At 46.3% G+C, this 16490-nt stretch overlaps 10 non-coding genes across 10 annotated transcripts; all 10 read left to right on the top strand.

The window, feature by feature from the left end:
• Positions 1–1054: 1054 nt before the first annotated feature.
• LOC142282454 (U2 spliceosomal RNA) lies at positions 1055–1245 on the top strand. Its single transcript, XR_012744366.1, has one exon. It is a non-coding gene; the product is annotated as a U2 spliceosomal RNA (small nuclear RNA).
• Positions 1246–2632: 1387 nt separating this feature from the next.
• On the top strand, positions 2633–2823 carry LOC142282453 (U2 spliceosomal RNA). The gene has a single exon (XR_012744365.1). It is a non-coding gene; the product is annotated as a U2 spliceosomal RNA (small nuclear RNA).
• Positions 2824–4210: 1387 nt separating this feature from the next.
• LOC142282452 (U2 spliceosomal RNA) lies at positions 4211–4401 on the top strand. The gene has a single exon (XR_012744364.1). It is a non-coding gene; the product is annotated as a U2 spliceosomal RNA (small nuclear RNA).
• Positions 4402–5788: 1387 nt separating this feature from the next.
• On the top strand, positions 5789–5979 carry LOC142282451 (U2 spliceosomal RNA). The gene has a single exon (XR_012744363.1). It is a non-coding gene; the product is annotated as a U2 spliceosomal RNA (small nuclear RNA).
• A 1387-nt stretch (positions 5980–7366) lies between these two features.
• On the top strand, positions 7367–7557 carry LOC142282450 (U2 spliceosomal RNA). Its single transcript, XR_012744362.1, has one exon. It is a non-coding gene; the product is annotated as a U2 spliceosomal RNA (small nuclear RNA).
• Positions 7558–8944: 1387 nt separating this feature from the next.
• LOC142282448 (U2 spliceosomal RNA) lies at positions 8945–9135 on the top strand. Its single transcript, XR_012744360.1, has one exon. It is a non-coding gene; the product is annotated as a U2 spliceosomal RNA (small nuclear RNA).
• Positions 9136–10522: 1387 nt separating this feature from the next.
• Positions 10523–10713, top strand: LOC142282447 (U2 spliceosomal RNA). Its single transcript, XR_012744359.1, has one exon. It is a non-coding gene; the product is annotated as a U2 spliceosomal RNA (small nuclear RNA).
• A 1387-nt stretch (positions 10714–12100) lies between these two features.
• Positions 12101–12291, top strand: LOC142282446 (U2 spliceosomal RNA). Its single transcript, XR_012744358.1, has one exon. It is a non-coding gene; the product is annotated as a U2 spliceosomal RNA (small nuclear RNA).
• Positions 12292–13678: 1387 nt separating this feature from the next.
• On the top strand, positions 13679–13869 carry LOC142282445 (U2 spliceosomal RNA). Its single transcript, XR_012744357.1, has one exon. It is a non-coding gene; the product is annotated as a U2 spliceosomal RNA (small nuclear RNA).
• Positions 13870–15256: 1387 nt separating this feature from the next.
• On the top strand, positions 15257–15447 carry LOC142282444 (U2 spliceosomal RNA). The gene has a single exon (XR_012744356.1). It is a non-coding gene; the product is annotated as a U2 spliceosomal RNA (small nuclear RNA).
• Positions 15448–16490: the final 1043 nt, after the last annotated feature.

The following is a 16490-nucleotide window of genomic DNA, read 5'->3' as shown; positions in this document are numbered from 1 at the left end:
CAATTGGCATCTGGTGCGATCTCTCCGCTTCCACTCCAAAGAAAGTTACCTGTTTATTCCTATCATGCATTGGTTTTTGGGGTTTTCTTTGAGTAATGATGATCTCTTTAGTAGTCTGTTGGCGCCCTCTCCTGGAGGAATAGTTTGCTTGCTCTTGGACATTCTAAAAGAGAGGTCATGATAGACATTGAGCTTCTGAGCTCAATTGGGGACAGTCATGGGTGATGAATGTTTGCAACCTACTGCGAAGCCTCATACCGCAATATAAGGAACGTCAAATACTAAGAAAGGGCGGCCTATGAAAGAATTACTACTTTCAATAAGTACACTTAAACGGCTAATTGGGAATAGAAAAACTGTAAAAAGCCCTCTGAGAAAGCCCCCCTCTAACCTTTGATAGTAAGCTTTTCTGTAGTCTGCCTGTTGATGTATTTTCCGTTTGAACTGTGCACAACATGAAGAGACGGAACACTGGCGGCTTGTCACAATGCCCCCCGATGACATCACAATAGCGCTGCTGCCTAGAAAACAAGCTGCGCAGAAGAAGTTGTTCTTTGGGTGGGAGGGTGGGCTAGTGGAAGGAGGGGGCAATCTCTTTTTTTCCCGGGTGGTAGGGGGATGACAGGAGAAGGGAAGCGGGTGGTGAGAAAAGTACAGAGGGCAGGGTTTGGGGGCTGGGAAGGAAAGGGAAAAGATTAGGGTTTGGGGATGATGAAAGGGCTTTCTACGGGTAAGGATGGCAAAGGGTGGCAGTGACGGAAAGTCAGGCAACCTGTCCTGTCCGTCTTTTTGTATCGTGAATTGGAAAGACTGCAAGGGGGAGGGGAGTTGCTTGCGCCCTAAAGGAGGAGTTATTCAGATTCATTGCAGTGGGCGGCGGCTGCAAAACGCACCATTCTTCTTGTTTTTGCTCTGCAAAGCAGCCTTTTCAAGGGTTGGCTTGGGTGACAAAATGTCTTGTGTAGGCGTGGGTTTGTCTCCCTCTCGCTCTCTCTCCCTAAGATGTGTCCGGCATAGGCCAGGGTGCCACTCGAGGCCCAAACCAATTCTGGTTATCGCTTCTCGGCCTTTTGGCTAAGATCAAGTGTAGTATCTGTTCTTATCAGTTTAATATCTGATACGTCCCCTATCTGGGGACCATATATTAAATGGATTTTTAGAACAGGGAGATGGAAAAAGAGCTTGCTCTGTCCACTCCACGCATTGACCTGGTATTGCAGTACCTCCAGGAACGGTGCACCCCTTCTTAACCCAGTTTCCAAAAGCAGAACTCAATTCACCTGATTCATATTAGCCCGATTTAATGAATTGGAAGAAAGCATACGTCTTCATATGCACCTCAATTTGGCCCATTCACTTTTCACACTTCCTCCTTTTGTTTTTTATCTTTCACACTTTTGACTTTCTTTATTCATCCAAATAGCAAACTCATCACCACTCAACCTGACCAACTCGGCTATGTCCCCGTGCTGCAGTTCTCTGTCTTATCTAGATCATTTGCAATTGAATGGAATAGATCCCTTTTGGACAAAGTGGATTCACCTGCTGCTGCAGTGACCACAGGTGTGATAAGATCTAGAATTGGCATCTGGTGCGATCTCTCCGCTTCCACTCCAAAGAAAGTTACCTGTTTATTCCTATCATGCATTGGTTTTTGGGGTTTTCTTTGAGTAATGATGATCTCTTTAGTAGTCTGTTGGCGCCCTCTCCTGGAGGAATAGTTTGCTTGCTCTTGGACATTCTAAAAGAGAGGTCATGATAGACATTGAGCTTCTGAGCTCAATTGGGGACAGTCATGGGTGATGAATGTTTGCAACCTACTGCGAAGCCTCATACCGCAATATAAGGAACGTCAAATACTAAGAAAGGGCGGCCTATGAAAGAATTACTACTTTCAATAAGTACACTTAAACGGCTAATTGGGAATAGAAAAACTGTAAAAAGCCCTCTGAGAAAGCCCCCCTCTAACCTTTGATAGTAAGCTTTTCTGTAGTCTGCCTGTTGATGTATTTTCCGTTTGAACTGTGCACAACATGAAGAGACGGAACACTGGCGGCTTGTCACAATGCCCCCCGATGACATCACAATAGCGCTGCTGCCTAGAAAACAAGCTGCGCAGAAGAAGTTGTTCTTTGGGTGGGAGGGTGGGCTAGTGGAAGGAGGGGGCAATCTCTTTTTTTCCCGGGTGGTAGGGGGATGACAGGAGAAGGGAAGCGGGTGGTGAGAAAGGTACAGAGGGCAGGGTTTGGGGGCTGGGAAGGAAAGGGAAAAGATTAGGGTTTGGGGATGATGAAAGGGCTTTCTACGGGTAAGGATGGCAAAGGGTGGCAGTGACGGAAAGTCAGGCAACCTGTCCTGTCCGTCTTTTTGTATCGTGAATTGGAAAGACTGCAAGGGGGAGGGGAGTTGCTTGCGCCCTAAAGGAGGAGTTATTCAGATTCATTGCAGTGGGCGGCGGCTGCAAAACGCACCATTCTTCTTGTTTTTGCTCTGCAAAGCAGCCTTTTCAAGGGTTGGCTTGGGTGACAAAATGTCTTGTGTAGGCGTGGGTTTGTCTCCCTCTCGCTCTCTCTCCCTAAGATGTGTCCGGCATAGGCCAGGGTGCCACTCGAGGCCCAAACCAATTCTGGTTATCGCTTCTCGGCCTTTTGGCTAAGATCAAGTGTAGTATCTGTTCTTATCAGTTTAATATCTGATACGTCCCCTATCTGGGGACCATATATTAAATGGATTTTTAGAACAGGGAGATGGAAAAAGAGCTTGCTCTGTCCACTCCACGCATTGACCTGGTATTGCAGTACCTCCAGGAACGGTGCACCCCTTCTTAACCCAGTTTCCAAAAGCAGAACTCAATTCACCTGATTCACATTAGCCCGATTTAATGAATTGGAAGAAAGCATACGTCTTCATATGCACCTCAATTTGGCCCATTCACTTTTCACACTTCCTCCTTTTGTTTTTTATCTTTCACACTTTTGACTTTCTTTATTCATCCAAATAGCAAACTCATCACCACTCAACCTGACCAACTCGGCTATGTCCCCGTGCTGCAGTTCTCTGTCTTATCTAGATCATTTGCAATTGAATGGAATAGATCCCTTTTGGACAAAGTGGATTCACCTGCTGCTGCAGTGACCACAGGTGTGATAAGATCTAGAATTGGCATCTGGTGCGATCTCTCCGCTTCCACTCCAAAGAAAGTTACCTGTTTATTCCTATCATGCATTGGTTTTTGGGGTTTTCTTTGAGTAATGATGATCTCTTTAGTAGTCTGTTGGCGCCCTCTCCTGGAGGAATAGTTTGCTTGCTCTTGGACATTCTAAAAGAGAGGTCATGATAGACATTGAGCTTCTGAGCTCAATTGGGGACAGTCATGGGTGATGAATGTTTGCAACCTACTGCGAAGCCTCATACCGCAATATAAGGAACGTCAAATACTAAGAAAGGGCGGCCTATGAAAGAATTACTACTTTCAATAAGTACACTTAAACGGCTAATTGGGAATAGAAAAACTGTAAAAAGCCCTCTGAGAAAGCCCCCCTCTAACCTTTGATAGTAAGCTTTTCTGTAGTCTGCCTGTTGATGTATTTTCCGTTTGAACTGTGCACAACATGAAGAGACGGAACACTGGCGGCTTGTCACAATGCCCCCCGATGACATCACAATAGCGCTGCTGCCTAGAAAACAAGCTGCGCAGAAGAAGTTGTTCTTTGGGTGGGAGGGTGGGCTAGTGGAAGGAGGGGGCAATCTCTTTTTTTCCCGGGTGGTAGGGGGATGACAGGAGAAGGGAAGCGGGTGGTGAGAAAGGTACAGAGGGCAGGGTTTGGGGGCTGGGAAGGAAAGGGAAAAGATTAGGGTTTGGGGATGATGAAAGGGCTTTCTACGGGTAAGGATGGCAAAGGGTGGCAGTGACGGAAAGTCAGGCAACCTGTCCTGTCCGTCTTTTTGTATCGTGAATTGGAAAGATTGCAAGGGGGAGGGGAGTTGCTTGCGCCCTAAAGGAGGAGTTATTCAGATTCATTGCAGTGGGCGGCGGCTGCAAAACGCACCATTCTTCTTGTTTTTGCTCTGCAAAGCAGCCTTTTCAAGGGTTGGCTTGGGTGACAAAATGTCTTGTGTAGGCGTGGGTTTGTCTCCCTCTCGCTCTCTCTCCCTAAGATGTGTCCGGCATAGGCCAGGGTGCCACTCGAGGCCCAAACCAATTCTGGTTATCGCTTCTCGGCCTTTTGGCTAAGATCAAGTGTAGTATCTGTTCTTATCAGTTTAATATCTGATACGTCCCCTATCTGGGGACCATATATTAAATGGATTTTTAGAACAGGGAGATGGAAAAAGAGCTTGCTCTGTCCACTCCACGCATTGACCTGGTATTGCAGTACCTCCAGGAACGGTGCACCCCTTCTTAACCCAGTTTCCAAAAGCAGAACTCAATTCACCTGATTCATATTAGCCCGATTTAATGAATTGGAAGAAAGCATACGTCTTCATATGCACCTCAATTTGGCCCATTCACTTTTCACACTTCCTCCTTTTGTTTTTTATCTTTCACACTTTTGACTTTCTTTATTCATCCAAATAGCAAACTCATCACCACTCAACCTGACCAACTCGGCTATGTCCCCGTGCTGCAGTTCTCTGTCTTATCTAGATCATTTGCAATTGAATGGAATAGATCCCTTTTGGACAAAGTGGATTCACCTGCTGCTGCAGTGACCACAGGTGTGATAAGATCTAGAATTGGCATCTGGTGCGATCTCTCCGCTTCCACTCCAAAGAAAGTTACCTGTTTATTCCTATCATGCATTGGTTTTTGGGGTTTTCTTTGAGTAATGATGATCTCTTTAGTAGTCTGTTGGCGCCCTCTCCTGGAGGAATAGTTTGCTTGCTCTTGGACATTCTAAAAGAGAGGTCATGATAGACATTGAGCTTCTGAGCTCAATTGGGGACAGTCATGGGTGATGAATGTTTGCAACCTACTGCGAAGCCTCATACCGCAATATAAGGAACGTCAAATACTAAGAAAGGGCGGCCTATGAAAGAATTACTACTTTCAATAAGTACACTTAAACGGCTAATTGGGAATAGAAAAACTGTAAAAAGCCCTCTGAGAAAGCCCCCCTCTAACCTTTGATAGTAAGCTTTTCTGTAGTCTGCCTGTTGATGTATTTTCCGTTTGAACTGTGCACAACATGAAGAGACGGAACACTGGCGGCTTGTCACAATGCCCCCCGATGACATCACAATAGCGCTGCTGCCTAGAAAACAAGCTGCGCAGAAGAAGTTGTTCTTTGGGTGGGAGGGTGGGCTAGTGGAAGGAGGGGGCAATCTCTTTTTTTCCCGGGTGGTAGGGGGATGACAGGAGAAGGGAAGCGGGTGGTGAGAAAGGTACAGAGGGCAGGGTTTGGGGGCTGGGAAGGAAAGGGAAAAGATTAGGGTTTGGGGATGATGAAAGGGCTTTCTACGGGTAAGGATGGCAAAGGGTGGCAGTGACGGAAAGTCAGGCAACCTGTCCTGTCCGTCTTTTTGTATCGTGAATTGGAAAGACTGCAAGGGGGAGGGGAGTTGCTTGCGCCCTAAAGGAGGAGTTATTCAGATTCATTGCAGTGGGCGGCGGCTGCAAAACGCACCATTCTTCTTGTTTTTGCTCTGCAAAGCAGCCTTTTCAAGGGTTGGCTTGGGTGACAAAATGTCTTGTGTAGGCGTGGGTTTGTCTCCCTCTCGCTCTCTCTCCCTAAGATGTGTCCGGCATAGGCCAGGGTGCCACTCGAGGCCCAAACCAATTCTGGTTATCGCTTCTCGGCCTTTTGGCTAAGATCAAGTGTAGTATCTGTTCTTATCAGTTTAATATCTGATACGTCCCCTATCTGGGGACCATATATTAAATGGATTTTTAGAACAGGGAGATGGAAAAAGAGCTTGCTCTGTCCACTCCACGCATTGACCTGGTATTGCAGTACCTCCAGGAACGGTGCACCCCTTCTTAACCCAGTTTCCAAAAGCAGAACTCAATTCACCTGATTCACATTAGCCCGATTTAATGAATTGGAAGAAAGCATACGTCTTCATATGCACCTCAATTTGGCCCATTCACTTTTCACACTTCCTCCTTTTGTTTTTTATCTTTCACACTTTTGACTTTCTTTATTCATCCAAATAGCAAACTCATCACCACTCAACCTGACCAACTCGGCTATGTCCCCGTGCTGCAGTTCTCTGTCTTATCTAGATCATTTGCAATTGAATGGAATAGATCCCTTTTGGACAAAGTGGATTCACCTGCTGCTGCAGTGACCACAGGTGTGATAAGATCTAGAATTGGCATCTGGTGCGATCTCTCCGCTTCCACTCCAAAGAAAGTTACCTGTTTATTCCTATCATGCATTGGTTTTTGGGGTTTTCTTTGAGTAATGATGATCTCTTTAGTAGTCTGTTGGCGCCCTCTCCTGGAGGAATAGTTTGCTTGCTCTTGGACATTCTAAAAGAGAGGTCATGATAGACATTGAGCTTCTGAGCTCAATTGGGGACAGTCATGGGTGATGAATGTTTGCAACCTACTGCGAAGCCTCATACCGCAATATAAGGAACGTCAAATACTAAGAAAGGGCGGCCTATGAAAGAATTACTACTTTCAATAAGTACACTTAAACGGCTAATTGGGAATAGAAAAACTGTAAAAAGCCCTCTGAGAAAGCCCCCCTCTAACCTTTGATAGTAAGCTTTTCTGTAGTCTGCCTGTTGATGTATTTTCCGTTTGAACTGTGCACAACATGAAGAGACGGAACACTGGCGGCTTGTCACAATGCCCCCCGATGACATCACAATAGCGCTGCTGCCTAGAAAACAAGCTGCGCAGAAGAAGTTGTTCTTTGGGTGGGAGGGTGGGCTAGTGGAAGGAGGGGGCAATCTCTTTTTTTCCCGGGTGGTAGGGGGATGACAGGAGAAGGGAAGCGGGTGGTGAGAAAGGTACAGAGGGCAGGGTTTGGGGGCTGGGAAGGAAAGGGAAAAGATTAGGGTTTGGGGATGATGAAAGGGCTTTCTACGGGTAAGGATGGCAAAGGGTGGCAGTGACGGAAAGTCAGGCAACCTGTCCTGTCCGTCTTTTTGTATCGTGAATTGGAAAGATTGCAAGGGGGAGGGGAGTTGCTTGCGCCCTAAAGGAGGAGTTATTCAGATTCATTGCAGTGGGCGGCGGCTGCAAAACGCACCATTCTTCTTGTTTTTGCTCTGCAAAGCAGCCTTTTCAAGGGTTGGCTTGGGTGACAAAATGTCTTGTGTAGGCGTGGGTTTGTCTCCCTCTCGCTCTCTCTCCCTAAGATGTGTCCGGCATAGGCCAGGGTGCCACTCGAGGCCCAAACCAATTCTGGTTATCGCTTCTCGGCCTTTTGGCTAAGATCAAGTGTAGTATCTGTTCTTATCAGTTTAATATCTGATACGTCCCCTATCTGGGGACCATATATTAAATGGATTTTTAGAACAGGGAGATGGAAAAAGAGCTTGCTCTGTCCACTCCACGCATTGACCTGGTATTGCAGTACCTCCAGGAACGGTGCACCCCTTCTTAACCCAGTTTCCAAAAGCAGAACTCAATTCACCTGATTCATATTAGCCCGATTTAATGAATTGGAAGAAAGCATACGTCTTCATATGCACCTCAATTTGGCCCATTCACTTTTCACACTTCCTCCTTTTGTTTTTTATCTTTCACACTTTTGACTTTCTTTATTCATCCAAATAGCAAACTCATCACCACTCAACCTGACCAACTCGGCTATGTCCCCGTGCTGCAGTTCTCTGTCTTATCTAGATCATTTGCAATTGAATGGAATAGATCCCTTTTGGACAAAGTGGATTCACCTGCTGCTGCAGTGACCACAGGTGTGATAAGATCTAGAATTGGCATCTGGTGCGATCTCTCCGCTTCCACTCCAAAGAAAGTTACCTGTTTATTCCTATCATGCATTGGTTTTTGGGGTTTTCTTTGAGTAATGATGATCTCTTTAGTAGTCTGTTGGCGCCCTCTCCTGGAGGAATAGTTTGCTTGCTCTTGGACATTCTAAAAGAGAGGTCATGATAGACATTGAGCTTCTGAGCTCAATTGGGGACAGTCATGGGTGATGAATGTTTGCAACCTACTGCGAAGCCTCATACCGCAATATAAGGAACGTCAAATACTAAGAAAGGGCGGCCTATGAAAGAATTACTACTTTCAATAAGTACACTTAAACGGCTAATTGGGAATAGAAAAACTGTAAAAAGCCCTCTGAGAAAGCCCCCCTCTAACCTTTGATAGTAAGCTTTTCTGTAGTCTGCCTGTTGATGTATTTTCCGTTTGAACTGTGCACAACATGAAGAGACGGAACACTGGCGGCTTGTCACAATGCCCCCCGATGACATCACAATAGCGCTGCTGCCTAGAAAACAAGCTGCGCAGAAGAAGTTGTTCTTTGGGTGGGAGGGTGGGCTAGTGGAAGGAGGGGGCAATCTCTTTTTTTCCCGGGTGGTAGGGGGATGACAGGAGAAGGGAAGCGGGTGGTGAGAAAGGTACAGAGGGCAGGGTTTGGGGGCTGGGAAGGAAAGGGAAAAGATTAGGGTTTGGGGATGATGAAAGGGCTTTCTACGGGTAAGGATGGCAAAGGGTGGCAGTGACGGAAAGTCAGGCAACCTGTCCTGTCCGTCTTTTTGTATCGTGAATTGGAAAGACTGCAAGGGGGAGGGGAGTTGCTTGCGCCCTAAAGGAGGAGTTATTCAGATTCATTGCAGTGGGCGGCGGCTGCAAAACGCACCATTCTTCTTGTTTTTGCTCTGCAAAGCAGCCTTTTCAAGGGTTGGCTTGGGTGACAAAATGTCTTGTGTAGGCGTGGGTTTGTCTCCCTCTCGCTCTCTCTCCCTAAGATGTGTCCGGCATAGGCCAGGGTGCCACTCGAGGCCCAAACCAATTCTGGTTATCGCTTCTCGGCCTTTTGGCTAAGATCAAGTGTAGTATCTGTTCTTATCAGTTTAATATCTGATACGTCCCCTATCTGGGGACCATATATTAAATGGATTTTTAGAACAGGGAGATGGAAAAAGAGCTTGCTCTGTCCACTCCACGCATTGACCTGGTATTGCAGTACCTCCAGGAACGGTGCACCCCTTCTTAACCCAGTTTCCAAAAGCAGAACTCAATTCACCTGATTCATATTAGCCCGATTTAATGAATTGGAAGAAAGCATACGTCTTCATATGCACCTCAATTTGGCCCATTCACTTTTCACACTTCCTCCTTTTGTTTTTTATCTTTCACACTTTTGACTTTCTTTATTCATCCAAATAGCAAACTCATCACCACTCAACCTGACCAACTCGGCTATGTCCCCGTGCTGCAGTTCTCTGTCTTATCTAGATCATTTGCAATTGAATGGAATAGATCCCTTTTGGACAAAGTGGATTCACCTGCTGCTGCAGTGACCACAGGTGTGATAAGATCTAGAATTGGCATCTGGTGCGATCTCTCCGCTTCCACTCCAAAGAAAGTTACCTGTTTATTCCTATCATGCATTGGTTTTTGGGGTTTTCTTTGAGTAATGATGATCTCTTTAGTAGTCTGTTGGCGCCCTCTCCTGGAGGAATAGTTTGCTTGCTCTTGGACATTCTAAAAGAGAGGTCATGATAGACATTGAGCTTCTGAGCTCAATTGGGGACAGTCATGGGTGATGAATGTTTGCAACCTACTGCGAAGCCTCATACCGCAATATAAGGAACGTCAAATACTAAGAAAGGGCGGCCTATGAAAGAATTACTACTTTCAATAAGTACACTTAAACGGCTAATTGGGAATAGAAAAACTGTAAAAAGCCCTCTGAGAAAGCCCCCCTCTAACCTTTGATAGTAAGCTTTTCTGTAGTCTGCCTGTTGATGTATTTTCCGTTTGAACTGTGCACAACATGAAGAGACGGAACACTGGCGGCTTGTCACAATGCCCCCCGATGACATCACAATAGCGCTGCTGCCTAGAAAACAAGCTGCGCAGAAGAAGTTGTTCTTTGGGTGGGAGGGTGGGCTAGTGGAAGGAGGGGGCAATCTCTTTTTTTCCCGGGTGGTAGGGGGATGACAGGAGAAGGGAAGCGGGTGGTGAGAAAAGTACAGAGGGCAGGGTTTGGGGGCTGGGAAGGAAAGGGAAAAGATTAGGGTTTGGGGATGATGAAAGGGCTTTCTACGGGTAAGGATGGCAAAGGGTGGCAGTGACGGAAAGTCAGGCAACCTGTCCTGTCCGTCTTTTTGTATCGTGAATTGGAAAGACTGCAAGGGGGAGGGGAGTTGCTTGCGCCCTAAAGGAGGAGTTATTCAGATTCATTGCAGTGGGCGGCGGCTGCAAAACGCACCATTCTTCTTGTTTTTGCTCTGCAAAGCAGCCTTTTCAAGGGTTGGCTTGGGTGACAAAATGTCTTGTGTAGGCGTGGGTTTGTCTCCCTCTCGCTCTCTCTCCCTAAGATGTGTCCGGCATAGGCCAGGGTGCCACTCGAGGCCCAAACCAATTCTGGTTATCGCTTCTCGGCCTTTTGGCTAAGATCAAGTGTAGTATCTGTTCTTATCAGTTTAATATCTGATACGTCCCCTATCTGGGGACCATATATTAAATGGATTTTTAGAACAGGGAGATGGAAAAAGAGCTTGCTCTGTCCACTCCACGCATTGACCTGGTATTGCAGTACCTCCAGGAACGGTGCACCCCTTCTTAACCCAGTTTCCAAAAGCAGAACTCAATTCACCTGATTCATATTAGCCCGATTTAATGAATTGGAAGAAAGCATACGTCTTCATATGCACCTCAATTTGGCCCATTCACTTTTCACACTTCCTCCTTTTGTTTTTTATCTTTCACACTTTTGACTTTCTTTATTCATCCAAATAGCAAACTCATCACCACTCAACCTGACCAACTCGGCTATGTCCCCGTGCTGCAGTTCTCTGTCTTATCTAGATCATTTGCAATTGAATGGAATAGATCCCTTTTGGACAAAGTGGATTCACCTGCTGCTGCAGTGACCACAGGTGTGATAAGATCTAGAATTGGCATCTGGTGCGATCTCTCCGCTTCCACTCCAAAGAAAGTTACCTGTTTATTCCTATCATGCATTGGTTTTTGGGGTTTTCTTTGAGTAATGATGATCTCTTTAGTAGTCTGTTGGCGCCCTCTCCTGGAGGAATAGTTTGCTTGCTCTTGGACATTCTAAAAGAGAGGTCATGATAGACATTGAGCTTCTGAGCTCAATTGGGGACAGTCATGGGTGATGAATGTTTGCAACCTACTGCGAAGCCTCATACCGCAATATAAGGAACGTCAAATACTAAGAAAGGGCGGCCTATGAAAGAATTACTACTTTCAATAAGTACACTTAAACGGCTAATTGGGAATAGAAAAACTGTAAAAAGCCCTCTGAGAAAGCCCCCCTCTAACCTTTGATAGTAAGCTTTTCTGTAGTCTGCCTGTTGATGTATTTTCCGTTTGAACTGTGCACAACATGAAGAGACGGAACACTGGCGGCTTGTCACAATGCCCCCCGATGACATCACAATAGCGCTGCTGCCTAGAAAACAAGCTGCGCAGAAGAAGTTGTTCTTTGGGTGGGAGGGTGGGCTAGTGGAAGGAGGGGGCAATCTCTTTTTTTCCCGGGTGGTAGGGGGATGACAGGAGAAGGGAAGCGGGTGGTGAGAAAGGTACAGAGGGCAGGGTTTGGGGGCTGGGAAGGAAAGGGAAAAGATTAGGGTTTGGGGATGATGAAAGGGCTTTCTACGGGTAAGGATGGCAAAGGGTGGCAGTGACGGAAAGTCAGGCAACCTGTCCTGTCCGTCTTTTTGTATCGTGAATTGGAAAGACTGCAAGGGGGAGGGGAGTTGCTTGCGCCCTAAAGGAGGAGTTATTCAGATTCATTGCAGTGGGCGGCGGCTGCAAAACGCACCATTCTTCTTGTTTTTGCTCTGCAAAGCAGCCTTTTCAAGGGTTGGCTTGGGTGACAAAATGTCTTGTGTAGGCGTGGGTTTGTCTCCCTCTCGCTCTCTCTCCCTAAGATGTGTCCGGCATAGGCCAGGGTGCCACTCGAGGCCCAAACCAATTCTGGTTATCGCTTCTCGGCCTTTTGGCTAAGATCAAGTGTAGTATCTGTTCTTATCAGTTTAATATCTGATACGTCCCCTATCTGGGGACCATATATTAAATGGATTTTTAGAACAGGGAGATGGAAAAAGAGCTTGCTCTGTCCACTCCACGCATTGACCTGGTATTGCAGTACCTCCAGGAACGGTGCACCCCTTCTTAACCCAGTTTCCAAAAGCAGAACTCAATTCACCTGATTCATATTAGCCCGATTTAATGAATTGGAAGAAAGCATACGTCTTCATATGCACCTCAATTTGGCCCATTCACTTTTCACACTTCCTCCTTTTGTTTTTTATCTTTCACACTTTTGACTTTCTTTATTCATCCAAATAGCAAACTCATCACCACTCAACCTGACCAACTCGGCTATGTCCCCGTGCTGCAGTTCTCTGTCTTATCTAGATCATTTGCAATTGAATGGAATAGATCCCTTTTGGACAAAGTGGATTCACCTGCTGCTGCAGTGACCACAGGTGTGATAAGATCTAGAATTGGCATCTGGTGCGATCTCTCCGCTTCCACTCCAAAGAAAGTTACCTGTTTATTCCTATCATGCATTGGTTTTTGGGGTTTTCTTTGAGTAATGATGATCTCTTTAGTAGTCTGTTGGCGCCCTCTCCTGGAGGAATAGTTTGCTTGCTCTTGGACATTCTAAAAGAGAGGTCATGATAGACATTGAGCTTCTGAGCTCAATTGGGGACAGTCATGGGTGATGAATGTTTGCAACCTACTGCGAAGCCTCATACCGCAATATAAGGAACGTCAAATACTAAGAAAGGGCGGCCTATGAAAGAATTACTACTTTCAATAAGTACACTTAAACGGCTAATTGGGAATAGAAAAACTGTAAAAAGCCCTCTGAGAAAGCCCCCCTCTAACCTTTGATAGTAAGCTTTTCTGTAGTCTGCCTGTTGATGTATTTTCCGTTTGAACTGTGCACAACATGAAGAGACGGAACACTGGCGGCTTGTCACAATGCCCCCCAATGACATCACAATAGCGCTGCTGCCTAGAAAACAAGCTGCGCAGAAGAAGTTGTTCTTTGGGTGGGAGGGTGGGCTAGTGGAAGGAGGGGGCAATCTCTTTTTTTCCCGGGTGGTAGGGGGATGACAGGAGAAGGGAAGCGGGTGGTGAGAAAGGTACAGAGGGCAGGGTTTGGGGGCTGGGAAGGAAAGGGAAAAGCTTAGGGTTTGGGGATGATGAAAGGGCTTTCTACGGGTAAGGATGGCAAAGGGTGGCAGTGACGGAAAGTCAGGCAACCTGTCCTGTCCGTCTTTTTGTATCGTGAATTGGAAAGACTGCAAGGGGGAGGGGAGTTGCTTGCGCCCTAAAGGAGGAGTTATTCAGATTCATTGCAGTGGGCGGCGGCTGCAAAACGCACCATTCTTCTTGTTTTTGCTCTGCAAAGCAGCCTTTTCAAGGGTTGGCTTGGGTGACAAAATGTCTTGTGTAGGCGTGGGTTTGTCTCCCTCTCGCTCTCTCTCCCTAAGATGTGTCCGGCATAGGCCAGGGTGCCACTCGAGGCCCAAACCAATTCTGGTTATCGCTTCTCGGCCTTTTGGCTAAGATCAAGTGTAGTATCTGTTCTTATCAGTTTAATATCTGATACGTCCCCTATCTGGGGACCATATATTAAATGGATTTTTAGAACAGGGAGATGGAAAAAGAGCTTGCTCTGTCCACTCCACGCATTGACCTGGTATTGCAGTACCTCCAGGAACGGTGCACCCCTTCTTAACCCAGTTTCCAAAAGCAGAACTCAATTCACCTGATTCATATTAGCCCGATTTAATGAATTGGAAGAAAGCATACGTCTTCATATGCACCTCAATTTGGCCCATTCACTTTTCACACTTCCTCCTTTTGTTTTTTATCTTTCACACTTTTGACTTTCTTTATTCATCCAAATAGCAAACTCATCACCACTCAACCTGACCAACTCGCCTATGTCCCCGTGCTGCAGTTCTCTGTCTTATCTAGATCATTTGCAATTGAATGGAATAGATCCCTTTTGGACAAAGTGGATTCACCTGCTGCTGCAGTGACCACAGGTGTGATAAGATCTAGAATTGGCATCTGGTGCGATCTCTCCGCTTCCACTCCAAAGAAAGTTACCTGTTTATTCTATCATGCATTGGTTTTTGGGGTTTTCTTTGAGTAATGATGATCTCTTTAGTAGTCTGTTGGCGCCCTCTCCTGGAGGAATAGTTTGCTTGCTCTTGGACATTCTAAAAGAGAGGTCATGATAGACATTGAGCTTCTGAGCTCAATTGGGGACAGTCATGGGTGATGAATGTTTGCAACCTACTGCGAAGCCTCATACCGCAATATAAGGAACGTCAAATACTAAGAAAGGGCGGCCTATGAAAGAATTACTACTTTCAATAAGTACACTTAAACGGCTAATTGGGAATAGAAAAACTGTAAAAAGCCCTCTGAGAAAGCCCCCCTCTAACCTTTGATAGTAAGCTTTTCTGTAGTCTGCCTGTTGATGTATTTTCCGTTTGAACTGTGCACAACATGAAGAGACGGAACACTGGCGGCTTGTCACAATGCCCCCCGATGACATCACAATAGCGCTGCTGCCTAGAAAACAAGCTGCGCAGAAGAAGTTGTTCTTTGGGTGGGAGGGTGGGCTAGTGGAAGGAGGGGGCAATCTCTTTTTTTCCCGGGTGGTAGGGGGGATGACAGGAGAAGGGAAGCGGGTGGTGAGAAAGGTACAGAGGGCAGGGTTTGGGGGCTGGGAAGGAAAGGGAAAAGATTAGGGTTTGGGGATGATGAAAGGGCTTTCTACGGGTAAGGATGGCAAAGGGTGGCAGTGACGGAAAGTCAGGCAACCTGTCCTGTCCGTCTTTTTGTATCGTGAATTGGAAAGACTGCAAGGGGGAGGGGAGTTGCTTGCGCCCTAAAGGAGGAGTTATTCAGATTCATTGCAGTGGGCGGCGGCTGCAAAACGCACCATTCTTCTTGTTTTTGCTCTGCAAAGCAGCCTTTTCAAGGGTTGGCTTGGGTGACAAAATGTCTTGTGTAGGCGTGGGTTTGTCTCCCTCTCGCTCTCTCTCCCTAAGATGTGTCCGGCATAGGCCAGGGTGCCACTCGAGGCCCAAACCAATTCTGGTTATCGCTTCTCGGCCTTTTGGCTAAGATCAAGTGTAGTATCTGTTCTTATCAGTTTAATATCTGATACGTCCCCTATCTGGGGACCATATATTAAATGGATTTTTAGAACAGGGAGATGGAAAAAGAGCTTGCTCTGTCCACTCCACGCATTGACCTGGTATTGCAGTACCTCCAGGAACGGTGCACCCCTTCTTAACCCAGTTTCCAAAAGCAGAACTCAATTCACCTGATTCATATTAGCCCGATTTAATGAATTGGAAGAAAGCATACGTCTTCATATGCACCTCAATTTGGCCCATTCACTTTTCACACTTCCTCCTTTTGTTTTTTATCTTTCACACTTTTGACTTTCTTTATTCATCCAAATAGCAAACTCATCACCACTCAACCTGACCAACTCGGCTATGTCCCCGTGCTGCAGTTCTCTGTCTTATCTAGATCATTTGCAATTGAATGGAATAGATCCCTTTTGGACAAAGTGGATTCACCTGCTGCTGCAGTGACCACAGGTGTGATAAGATCTAGAATTGGCATCTGGTGCGATCTCTCCGCTTCCACTCCAAAGAAAGTTACCTGTTTATTCCTATCATGCATTGGTTTTTGGGGTTTTCTTTGAGTAATGATGATCTCTTTAGTAGTCTGTTGGCGCCCTCTCCTGGAGGAATAGTTTGCTTGCTCTTGGACATTCTAAAAGAGAGGTCATGATAGACATTGAGCTTCTGAGCTCAATTGGGGACAGTCATGGGTGATGAATGTTTGCAACCTACTGCGAAGCCTCATACCGCAATATAAGGAACGTCAAATACTAAGAAAGGGCGGCCTATGAAAGAATTACTACTTTCAATAAGTACACTTAAACGGCTAATTGGGAATAGAAAAACTGTAAAAAGCCCTCTGAGAAAGCCCCCCTCTAACCTTTGATAGTAAGCTTTTCTGTAGTCTGCCTGTTGATGTATTTTCCGTTTGAACTGTGCACAACATGAAGAGACGGAACACTGGCGGCTTGTCACAATGCCCCCCGATGACATCACAATAGCGCTGCTGCCTAGAAAACAAGCTGCGCAGAAGAAGTTGTTCTTTGGGTGGGAGGGTGGGCTAGTGGAAGGAGGGGGCAATCTCTTTTTTTCCCGGGTGGTAGGGGGATGACAGGAGAAGGGAAGCGGGTGGTGAGAAAGGTACAGAGGGCAGGGTTTGGGGGCTGGGAAGGAAAGGGAAAAGATTAGGGTTTGGGGAT

The sequence above is a fragment of the Anomaloglossus baeobatrachus genome, unplaced genomic scaffold (assembly GCF_048569485.1).
Source record: "Anomaloglossus baeobatrachus isolate aAnoBae1 unplaced genomic scaffold, aAnoBae1.hap1 Scaffold_509, whole genome shotgun sequence".
Taxonomy (NCBI): domain Eukaryota; kingdom Metazoa; phylum Chordata; class Amphibia; order Anura; family Aromobatidae; genus Anomaloglossus; species Anomaloglossus baeobatrachus.
Note: the sequence above shows the minus strand (reverse complement) of the source record. Positions and strands in the feature narration are given on the sequence as shown.